Source organism: Bidens hawaiensis, unplaced genomic scaffold (genome assembly GCF_021521415.1).
Source record: "Bidens hawaiensis isolate Kalapana, Puna unplaced genomic scaffold, B.hawaiensis_p1.1 tig00023990_1, whole genome shotgun sequence".
Taxonomy (NCBI): Eukaryota; Viridiplantae; Streptophyta; class Magnoliopsida; order Asterales; family Asteraceae; genus Bidens; species Bidens hawaiensis.
In genome coordinates, this window is record NW_027493771.1 from 143189 (window position 1) to 154141 (window position 10953).

Consider the following 10953-nt stretch of genomic DNA (forward strand, 5'->3'; position numbering starts at 1 on the left):
ATATACCAAATCTGAGTTCTCAACAAAATTTCATATTTTTTGAATCATTTTAACTATTTTTCCCAATTAAACGGCCCAGTTCGGTAATAAATTCGCCAAATATTCTCGGATGGTCGAAAAAATACCAAATTTGAACAGGGACTCAATGATATTGTCCCTGAAAAATTTCAAGACCTAACAATATGCACATCACAACCTTAACCTAAACATCCCGTAATCACGTGTTTCGGTATTACCTTAGCGGGTTTAGCTCGTTTTTGCCTTTCTAATCAAGGTTTCAAGCTCTTGTGCTTCTATACAGGCTAAATACAAGTCCTATATCATAAACCAAGCAAATTTTCATCAACATAACAGCCCTTGACTTAGGGTTTCGGCTAGGATGTAAAAACGAACTTTTGAACCGTAAAAATGCCGTTTCAACCCTCTAATCCGTGTTTATGGCCAAAAAAACTATCAGACCAGGTTCCTAACCATGTGTATGATCAAAACATGTTTTTGGACCATTTTTAGGATTTTTGCATGGTTAGGAATGATTTTTGGTAATCAAACTATGTTTATATGATATTAAACATAATCAAAACAAGTTAAAAATAATAAAATACCTAAGGATGCTTGAAAGTTTGCTGAAGAAATTAGATGAGGAATTCCAGATTTGTGAGAATGAGTGTGTAAAAAGATCTTGTGGTTATTAAATAATAAACTAACTTAAGGGTGAAGTTTCCCCTATGTTGCGGCCGGACAAAAATTGGGCCCTCCTTGGGCCCATTTTGGCCCAATCATCTGGTTTTACATGCCCACAAGCCCAAGTCCAATTTTATTTCGGGTTCGGTTTTTGGCGCGAAAATTATATCGGGTACGAAAAACAGAGCGAAAATATTGGTGCATGATGTCAGTAGTTCAGTGTCGAGTGTCTGTAATCGTGTTAGTTAGATTTGAGTTTTGTATGTAAGCGAAGTTACTAACAAGTTCGCTTATATAGGCGAACTTGTTAGTCAAGCGAAGTTAGGGACAACTTCGCCTGAACATGCCAGGCGAAATTGTCGTGTCTATATAAGCCATTTGTATACGGCTTATTCATAGAAGTTAATACAATCAGAGTTTATTCGTGTATTTCGAGTCAGAGAGTTTTATCCAGTGATCATAGTATCACGTGTTTACGGTTGGAATACAACGTGTGTTTGGTTATCGTATCGTGTGTTAGTTCGTATTGTTTTCTATACTCGTATCGTCTTACGTAGGGATTCCGCACCTACGTAGTACGCGATATCTCGTGTAGATCCGGCTGGGAACCTACAATTGGTATCAGAGCTTTTGCTCGATTGTGTGGTTCGGGATTATCACGCGGGTATAGAAATCGTTCCGTTCGACTATTCGCGGGACGAGTTTTCTGAGCTTTTGTGCTATACTCTCCTCCTACAATCTTAAACAACCCATAACACCTTCACAAACCTCGAAAAACCCAGAAATCTAATCTGCAGAAACTTCGTGTTCATCAGGCGAAGTTGCCGTCACTGTTAGTAGGGTTTCGGTGAAGATATAAGGTTAAGCGAAGTTATCCACAACTTCGCCTACCTCTTCAAGTTCGCTTACCTCAAGCGAAGTTACCCACAACTTCGCCTACCTCCCAAGTTCGCTCAACTTAGGCGAAGTTATTCTCAAGTTCGCCAATCAGGCGAATTTAAAAAAGTGAGCGAAGTTACAAATTCACGCGAAGTTAAGTCTTAAGCGAAGTTATTCACAACTTCGCCTACAGAGCTGTTTGAAAATAAAATTTTTGATTTTCGGATTTCTTTGAGTTTTGAGAAAGATGTCTTCGATAAACATTACTGAACTGGTAAAGATGGAATTAGAAGCGGGGTCGGCTACAAAGGCACCTAAGATGCTTAAGAAAACTGATTATGTAGCATGGAAAGATCGTTTTGAACAATATGTCAAGTATCAAGATGCCAAGATGTGGGTGTGCATACAAGATGGTTACATTCCACCTACTGCTGAGTATGAGGGTCGTGATCAAATCAAGAAATACAAAGAGATGGAAGAAGAGGAGAAGAAAATGTATGAGGCAGAAAGCAAAGCTCATGCAGCAATTACAATGGCTCTTCCACAAGAGATACTCCACACCTTCCGAAAGTATAAAACTGCTAGAGAGCTTTGGGAAGCACTTGAGAACCGGTTTGAGGGCAATGTGGGAATCCGTGCATCGAAAATTAAACTTCTAAAAACCCAATTCTCGGTCTTCAAGTATCTGAAAAATGAATCACTTGATGATATCATCACTAGATATTATCATCTGATGACTGAACTCAGCAACTATTCAATTGCTTACAAAGAAGATGAGATAGTTGAAAAGCTTCTTGATGCTCTCCCACCGAAATGGGAGATGTATACTGTGTTGATGAGAGAAGATAAAGACTTTGCTGACTATGACCTGGAGACAGCAGTTAACAAGCTAAGAACGTTTGAACTGAATATGGTACGAAAGGAGACACCTACCGATCAGGTTCAAGATCCGGGTATGTATGGTGCAAAGGTTAACTCTGGATCAAGTTTGAAAACTGAATCATTTGCTTATTACTCTAAGGGAGAGTCAGGCGCTAGCTCAACACATGAAGGACATGTATCTCTCAACATGAACGGTGATGTGTGCTTTGTAGCTGGAGGATCAAATGCTTCTCAACCTCAAGCGAATAAGAGTAGTTTTAACCCAAGTGTTTCAAACAACAACTACTCGAAGATGCCCATGAGTGTTAAATCTGCTGAACAGCAGTTTGCTCTCTATGCATCTTTTATTGCTTCGTATGAGAACTACATTCAGGGTAAGATTGTTGATCCTGCAATTTTGGATGAAGATTATGATCAGATCGATGCTGATGATCTGGAGGAGATGGATATGCAGTGGCAGATGGCTATGATTGTCAGAAGGGTGAAAAGGTTCATGAAGAAGACTGGCAGGAAGTTTGTCGGAGAGAGGCCAGGGTTTGATAAGTCGAAGGTACGCTGTTACAACTGTCAGCAGAATGGCCACTTTGCAAAAGAATGCAAAAATGAACGTGTAGAACGCAGTCAAAACAGATCTACACAGCAAACTGGTAGTGGTAATGACGATAGAGCCATGATTTCCAGACAGAATGAGGAGTATAACTGGAATCTGCATGTTGAAGAAGTATTTGAACAGACAAATTTGGCAAAAATCGAAACTGCAGATAGTGAGAAGGGAACTGGCGAAAATGAAGCTTACATGGCAGATGTAGCAGACCAGCTCTCCGAGGTAAGTATCGAACTCCCTTGTACTAAGTGTGAACATCTGTCTAAACAACTGACAACTATAACTGATCAGTTTGTTAGTTTGGATGCGCAATTTAAAACTTTAAAAGAAGATCATCATTTCACTAAAGCTAGAGAAAATAGTTACAAAGTAAAAATTAAAGCTAGTGAGAAAGATATTAAAAGTCTTAAAGCAAAGCTTGCTGAAAAAATTCAAGTGATTGATCTTAGCTATGAGGTTCTAGAAGAGAAAACCAAACTAATAGCTGAAAGGGGAAAACAGATAGCTGATCACCAGGTAAAAGTGGTGGAACTTAACAGGAAACTGGAGCAATTCAGAAATTCCTCCGCTATACTTGATCACCTCGTTAGTGATCAAGGTTCCCCAAAAAGGGGAGGAATTGGTTATCATGAAGTTCCACCACCTTTCAATCATAATTACACTTATGACCCTAGTAATCAGAAATCTGTTGATGTTGACTATGGTCAGACAGTTCCAGTTCAAGTTACTACTAAAGAACCAGAAGTTAGTAAGCCTGTTGCAAGTATTAAGATTTCTGCTCCGAGTCCTGTCTCATCTAACTCAGAAAAGTCCTCTGAGTCGTGTGAGACAAAACAAGAGGAAGTGTTACCGAAAAGTGGAGAGAAAAATAAAACACCTGAAAAGAAGTCTCCACTAAACCCGTATGTCCCACCATATGTGAGACAAACGGGCAGTAATACAGCCTCAACATCAAAGACAACTATTGATAATAAAATTGAACACAGGAGTTGTTTTAGATGTAATCAAATAGGACACCTTGTTGCTGATTGCCCTCTGAAGCAGAAATTCAGAGGTGTGAGGACTTCAAAATCTGAGAAAAGAACTAACGGTAATCAATAAAATGGTAAAAATGAAAACCCATCAAATTTCAGAAAATGGACTAATTCAGGTTTTCAAAAAAATAGATCTCAGTTTTACACTGCTAATAACCAAACCTTAAATAATAATTCTTTTAATTCACGAAGGTTTGGATGGCCTCATAGTCAATCCACAAGAAGGTATCCTGTTATGACTCACATAAATTATTATGATACTAACTTTGGACAGCCAAGGTACGGAATGTATCGACCCAAGACCAATCGGTCTTGGGTCCCCAGATTTTAATCATCTGCTTTAATCGTGCAGGAACAGTTGAACAGGGCTGCCAACAATCAATGGGTTGTGGGTTATGGTCTGAATTTCTCACTTACTCCTATTTGCATTGATAACACTGCTGCTATCTCAGTAACTAACAATCCCGTGAAGCACAGTAAAACTAAACATATTGACATACGTCATCATTTTATACGGGATTGTGCTGAGAAGAAGCTGATTGAGCTCGAAAAGGTTGACACGTTAGATAATTTCACTGACTTGTTCACGAAAGCTTTTGACAAGACTAGATTTCAAAACCTTGTTGAGCTGAATGGGATGATCAATCCTGAGTAACCAAGTCATATGTTTGTGTTTAAAAAAAAAAAAAACGTCACTATCGTTTAGAATTATGTCGGTTGCCTCAGTTTGAAGGACATGTCTTCAGATATGTTTGGTCCTCATTTCTACTTGTAGAATATGAGGATAGCCATTAACCAGATGACTGGAAGTGACCGGGGCGGTTTATGATGAGTTTTCATTCTTTCGCTGAAAATTAGTCGATCATACTTAGTTAGAAGGACACATACTAGTATGTGGTCGGTCCAGCTGATCCATTGGATCTTCGGGATAGCCGTTTCCCTGAAGACTTTGATTTGGTCGGGGCGAGTGATGTTAAAATTTTTCTTTAAGAGAGATGAAATTATTTTTCAAGTCTACTACTTCGTAAGAAGTTACTTTACTATGATTAACAGAAAATTGATCCAACCTTGGAAAATGATAGATATACTGATTCTGTGTGCTTAACTAGTGAAGTTATTAGGCCTAAAAGACTTTAGAACAGTCATTGTATGTCATGGTAGCTTTTTATGGTGCGTAAAAGTAGAAGTGATACTAACTAAATCTACTCGATTTTATGTGGAAACTCCTTAAGAGTTGTGCATGTCTTCATACATATCTTTCCGAATGATAGGCAGAAAAGCGATTACCCAGTCATACACGAGCCCGTGAGTGTTCTGATTCCCGTGAAGATAGAGTGTCAAGACGCTGCAGTGATCCAGATTCGGGACTTGCAGTTATTTTCTACTTGAAGTTGTGTATATACATGTTTGGTTAAAAAAAAAAAAATTCTAGAGTTCATAATGATAATGATTATCAATCAAGACACAAGAAGGTGAACGGGAAACAGAGTCTAAGATCGAAGAGCAATTACTACTTAATCAGACACTACGGGTCGAGGTCAATTCGGGGTGACTTGGGGAAAGCCAAATACGCCTTGAGAATAGATAGGAGGCATCATAATCTCTGAGTTGTTGCCCACTTAAGTTTTTGAGCTTAATTGAACCTAACTCGTATCACAGAAACGATGAAAACCATTTTAAGTAGATTACCTGCTTACAACCTGTTTCTTTATGTCATAATACAGCTGAACACGGATCTGTGTGACAGTTACGGAATTAGTATGATTCCTATTCGGATCTTTTCTAAAACATGGTAGTCCCTGTCGAGACTGAAATTTGATCCCGTGTACTTTAATTTTTCAAATTTTTGTTACTTTTGTATTTGTTTGATTTTATACCTGGTTACTTGGTCTTGATCGTATCATTTAACGCTTTAAAGGATGTTTTTTAAAACTTTATTGAAAATTGTTAAAAGTGTAGGGGTTTGTTTTGTAAATACAGGCGAACTTGTTCATAACTTCGCCTGGAATAGGCGAAGTTATCGATAACTTCGCATGTACTAACTTTGACCCTATATAAAGGAATTTAAAGGTCAAACAGTTTCATTATTTCAAAATCTCAGCGAACTTATCCCCTGAACTTCAGCGAACTTATCGATATCACAAATCTGTTTTTGTTACTTCGATTCTAATCAGATTAAAGGTGTGTAGGGTTTATAGTATCGTATAATCAATGTTTTTGAGGTTGATCATCGGTCTTTTCGACTCGATTCTCGACCTCGTCTTTCGTAACCTTAAACACCCGATTTCAAACTTGTTTTTACGTGATAGTAAACTACTTGAACGTCTAAAACTTCATAAAATCATGTATTTCGGAGTCCTCGATCTCCGAAATCATCATCTACACGTCGTTCAAAATCCCTAACTGTTGCCGATTCAAATTCGGCGAAGTTACAGTTTAGGCGAAGTTATCCGTAACTTCGCCTGAGGTTTAACTTCGCCTGATTATTGATTTTGAAACAGTTTATGAGGTGATGTTGTGATTAGGCGAAGTTATCAGTAACTTCGCCTGGACCATTTTACTTAACTATTATCAGACGAAGTTCAAGTTGAAGCGAAGTTGTTTCCCAACTTCGCCCCACCTTTAACTTCGCCTATACAGAATTGATCACAACTTCGCTCATGGTAACAGGCGAACTTGTGATTCGCTTTGACGTTTATCTAACTTAACCTGTTTGTTGCAGATATGGCTGCTGTTGCTGGAGCAGGTGGTGCAGGCGGTGATGACGGAGGTGATCACCAGAGACAGTTCTTCCCGGGTCACAACATGTACATAACATTAGACCCGGAGGCGAGCGGAGTTGATGATTTCCGCGAAATCATCACATTTCTTTTACGCTCGAGGATATTCCACGCGATTACAACAACTCTGCCAATATCCTTGCCCAATATTGAGGATTTCTGGCAGACAGTGGAATACGACTGTAGAGTCGAGCCCCCGGTGATGCGCGCAACAGTCAACAATCAGATTGTTCAGTTCTCTTCTGAACAAATCCGGGCGGCTTTACGATTTGGGAACGAGACAAGGGATGACCCAACCGAGTTTGTAGCTCCTTTCTGTGATGGAGCGTTTTTGAGGATGGGATACTCTGGTCCCTTGGGGGATACGCAGAGGAGGAAAGGCTTTTTACTTGACCAGTGGCGCTTTCTCATGCATGTTATGATCGTTTGCATGTCAGGGAGAAAGGCGGGCACTGATGGCATGGGCGCGACCATGCAGTCAGCGATGACTGCTCTGATATACAACAAGCGATTCAGCTTTAGTCAGATGGTCTTTTATGAGATTGATCGTCAACGAAGAGCGATGGCGCGTGAGCGATTCATCATGTATCCAAGATTCCTTCAAATGATCTTGAATCATGTTGCTCCAACACTTCCTCAGCGCCGTCCGATCCGATATGTAGAGAGTGTGAACAAACGGATCTTCGCCCAATGTAGATCCTCCAGTGCGAGGAGCAAACCTGAGCTCCGTCCTCGACATACTCCACTCTTTGGGTACTTAATCAACCCGGGGTATGTGCCTGCTCGAGGGGACGAGTTTAGGGACCCGGCACCACAATAGGCAGGAGCACCTCAAGCTATACCTGCTGCTCCTGTTGTGTCACCGGAGGAGAACGTGGACCTTGATGCAGAATTTGGTGGTCAAGGCTTCTTTGATATGGATCGGGTGGATCCAGAGGAAAACATACAGGTCTCGGTAGCCCAAGTGTCGACTGTGAATGTTACTAGGACAGCTGCTACGGTGGCTGGTTCTGATTCTGATGATGAAGTGGCAGAGGCAAGAAGGATTATGGTAACTCGAGAAAGACTACATGGGAAAAGAAAGAGAACAGATAATGACAGCGAGTCAGATTATGAGGAAGAGGTACAACAGTTGATCCGGAGGTCAAGAAGGGAACGGATAGGTGCAGGATCAGGAGCCGGTGAGAGCTCTAGGGTGGTACGTTTCACTCCACCAGCACTATCCGGTATGACAATGGTTCCCTCATCCCTACAGGTTACAAGGCCAAGCGCTACGGGTGTTCCCGTGGTGGCTTCCTCGTCTACTTTTGGCCTCCCACCCACTACCTTCCAACTTTCGACTCCTGAGATCGTTTCATTGCCGCCTCCGACCGTTACTCCATCGGAGGTCGTGGCACAATTTATAGAGTCGACTGTTGTGGCCACTGCAGGGCTATCGGTGACGATACCACCTGCGGTTACGTCTATTTCTACTTCTGAGGTCCCGGTGACATCGGAAATCCCTCCTCAGTACACTCAAGATTTATCGCATATGAGGTTCGATTTCGATGCAACCCTATCAGACTCTGAACGAATAGCAGCACTGGAACGGGTCGTGGCAGAGCAGTCAAGGATTAATCTTATCCAGACCCAGGCTATTCAGCGCCTAGTTACAGAGAATCAGATGCAGTCGTCCCTGCTGGTACAACATGGTAAAATCATAGATGCTTTCAAGGAGTTCTTGGCATCTCAGGGGGAGACGAGCTGTAAAGGCGACGAGTTGAGGACCAAGAGACGAAATGATAGAGACGATGATCCCAATGCATCGAAAGATGCAGGTGGTGAGTTGCCAAGAACTGATCAAGCTCTTGGAACTTCCACAACTCAGGGGGAGTCGACATCTGCAGCTGGTGGTGATGATGTGGTGGTGGTGGACATAGAGGAGATGGATGATGTTTTGGTTGGTGACGATGATGTACTACCGAGTGATGTGATAGAGAAAATTGGTGAAGAGATTGTGATTGATACAGAGATAGAATAGGGAGAGATAGTAGAGGAGAATGTGGAGCATGAGATACCGCAAGTCGAGAACGTAGATATGAGTCAACAGATTGGGAATGATGAGTCTGAATGGGAAGAGCAGCCTAGATGGAAGGAAGGCTATGCTCAGTGGTTCGTCAAAACGAAGAAACCGGCGGTTCCTACAATGTTTAAGAAGAGTTACAACATTAAAGGCTATGCTGAAGCGAAGAAAGGAATTATTTGCTGGATATATGATGAGCAGTTGAGGCTCTTCGTGATTAAAAGGTATGACGGTGTTCAGTACTTTAGAAGGATGTTAAGATCGTTGAATACACTGTCAGAATGTGAAGTGAAAGATTTAGCCAGATTGGGATTGATAAACAGAAGTGACGATAATATGGCTAGAGTCATTGGGAAAATTGTGTGGAAAGAGAGTATAAAAGAGAAGAAATTTGAGCTGTTGAAGCCACAAAAGGGAAAACTTGTTGAAGACAAGGATAGAGGTTTGAGAGCTGATGGAAAGCCTTGGATGATTATGAAGTATAAACCGATCCGGTGTTTGAAAGAAGTACCGATGAAGCTAATGCCCAAGGATGTGCTTAATGACCTGAAGTGGTGGTTTGTAGATTGTGAGACAGCTGAGGCAGTGATGGAAGACGAAGATGAACAAGAGCTGCTTAGAGTGTACGATCCGATGCACTTGGTAAACTTATCGCAAGCTGATTTGCAGGTGTTGAATGACAAGAATATATTTTATATTCCTGCTTGGAAAGACGAAGCAATGAAATATCAAAGAGTTGTCTCGGTTTGTGTTCGAGAAGGAGTGCATGCTTGAGGATAGAATATTGAAGATTACAAGACACGTGTTTGAAGCTAAAGAGATGAAGCTACTGCCAAGGGGGAGTCTGTTGGTGCATGATGTCAGTATTTCAGTGTCGAGTGTCTGTAATCGTGTTAGTTAGATTTGAGTTTTGTATGTAAGCGAAGTTACTAACAAGTTCGCTTATATAGGCGAACTTGTTAGTCAAGCGAAGTTAGGGACAACTTCGCCTGAACATGCCAGGCGAAGTTGTCGTGTCTATATAAGCCATTTGTATACGGCTTATTCATAGAAGTTAATACAATCAGAGTTTATTCGTGTATTTCGAGTCAGAGAGTTTTATCCAGTGATCATAGTATCACGTGTTTACGGTTGGAATACAACGTGTGTTTGGTTATCGTATCGTGTGTTAGTTCGTATTGTTTTCTATACTCGTAACGTCTTACGTAGGGATTCCGCACCTACGTAGTACGCGATATCTCGTGTAGATCCGGCTGGGAACCTACAGAAAACGAGTGTTTTTCGGCTATTTTTGTATAAATTTATAAAAACATATTATACGTTTGTAAAATTCGAAAATATTTTCACGGATTGCTTAAATCATTTCAAATAAGTGTTTGGTAAGTCTTTTTCGGCTTAACGTATGATACAATGCTTGGTTTTTAACTATCTTTCGCATTTAAATCTATAGTGGGTAGTTAAACGAGCATATTTTCGTTTAACTTGTTTGCTATCAAACTAAGGCCATAATACTAATATATTAGCTTCTATTAATCGTATATCACTACAGATGCCCTCCCCCCCCCCCCCGGGATATCTGGGTCATAACCCGACCCGTTCGGTTAGTCGTTCGTTCGTTACGTAAAAAGCGTTTATATGCTTAATCGATAAATACGTACTGAGGTGTACCTTGTTTTGGTTCAAATGTCCCAGGAACATTGTTTTACAATCTTATATAGGGATAAAAGTATCAATATATGTTTCATTGTCATCTCTATTTGTAACTAACTTATAGGGATTAATTACTAGCAAATAAAAAGGTGAATATGAACTAAATAGCATTGTTCATTCGTTTTACTTGATTCATAGTTATATGTATATCTTTAATTGTAAATTTATTTCAAAGTTACACAAAAATTCACAAAAACCACTCACTTATATAAAAAGGTTTAACTGTTTGAAACTTATTTAACTTAATCACTTATATGTAATTGTGTTATTATTTATACACATAACAAGTTAAAAGATAATTAAATATAAACATGTGATATT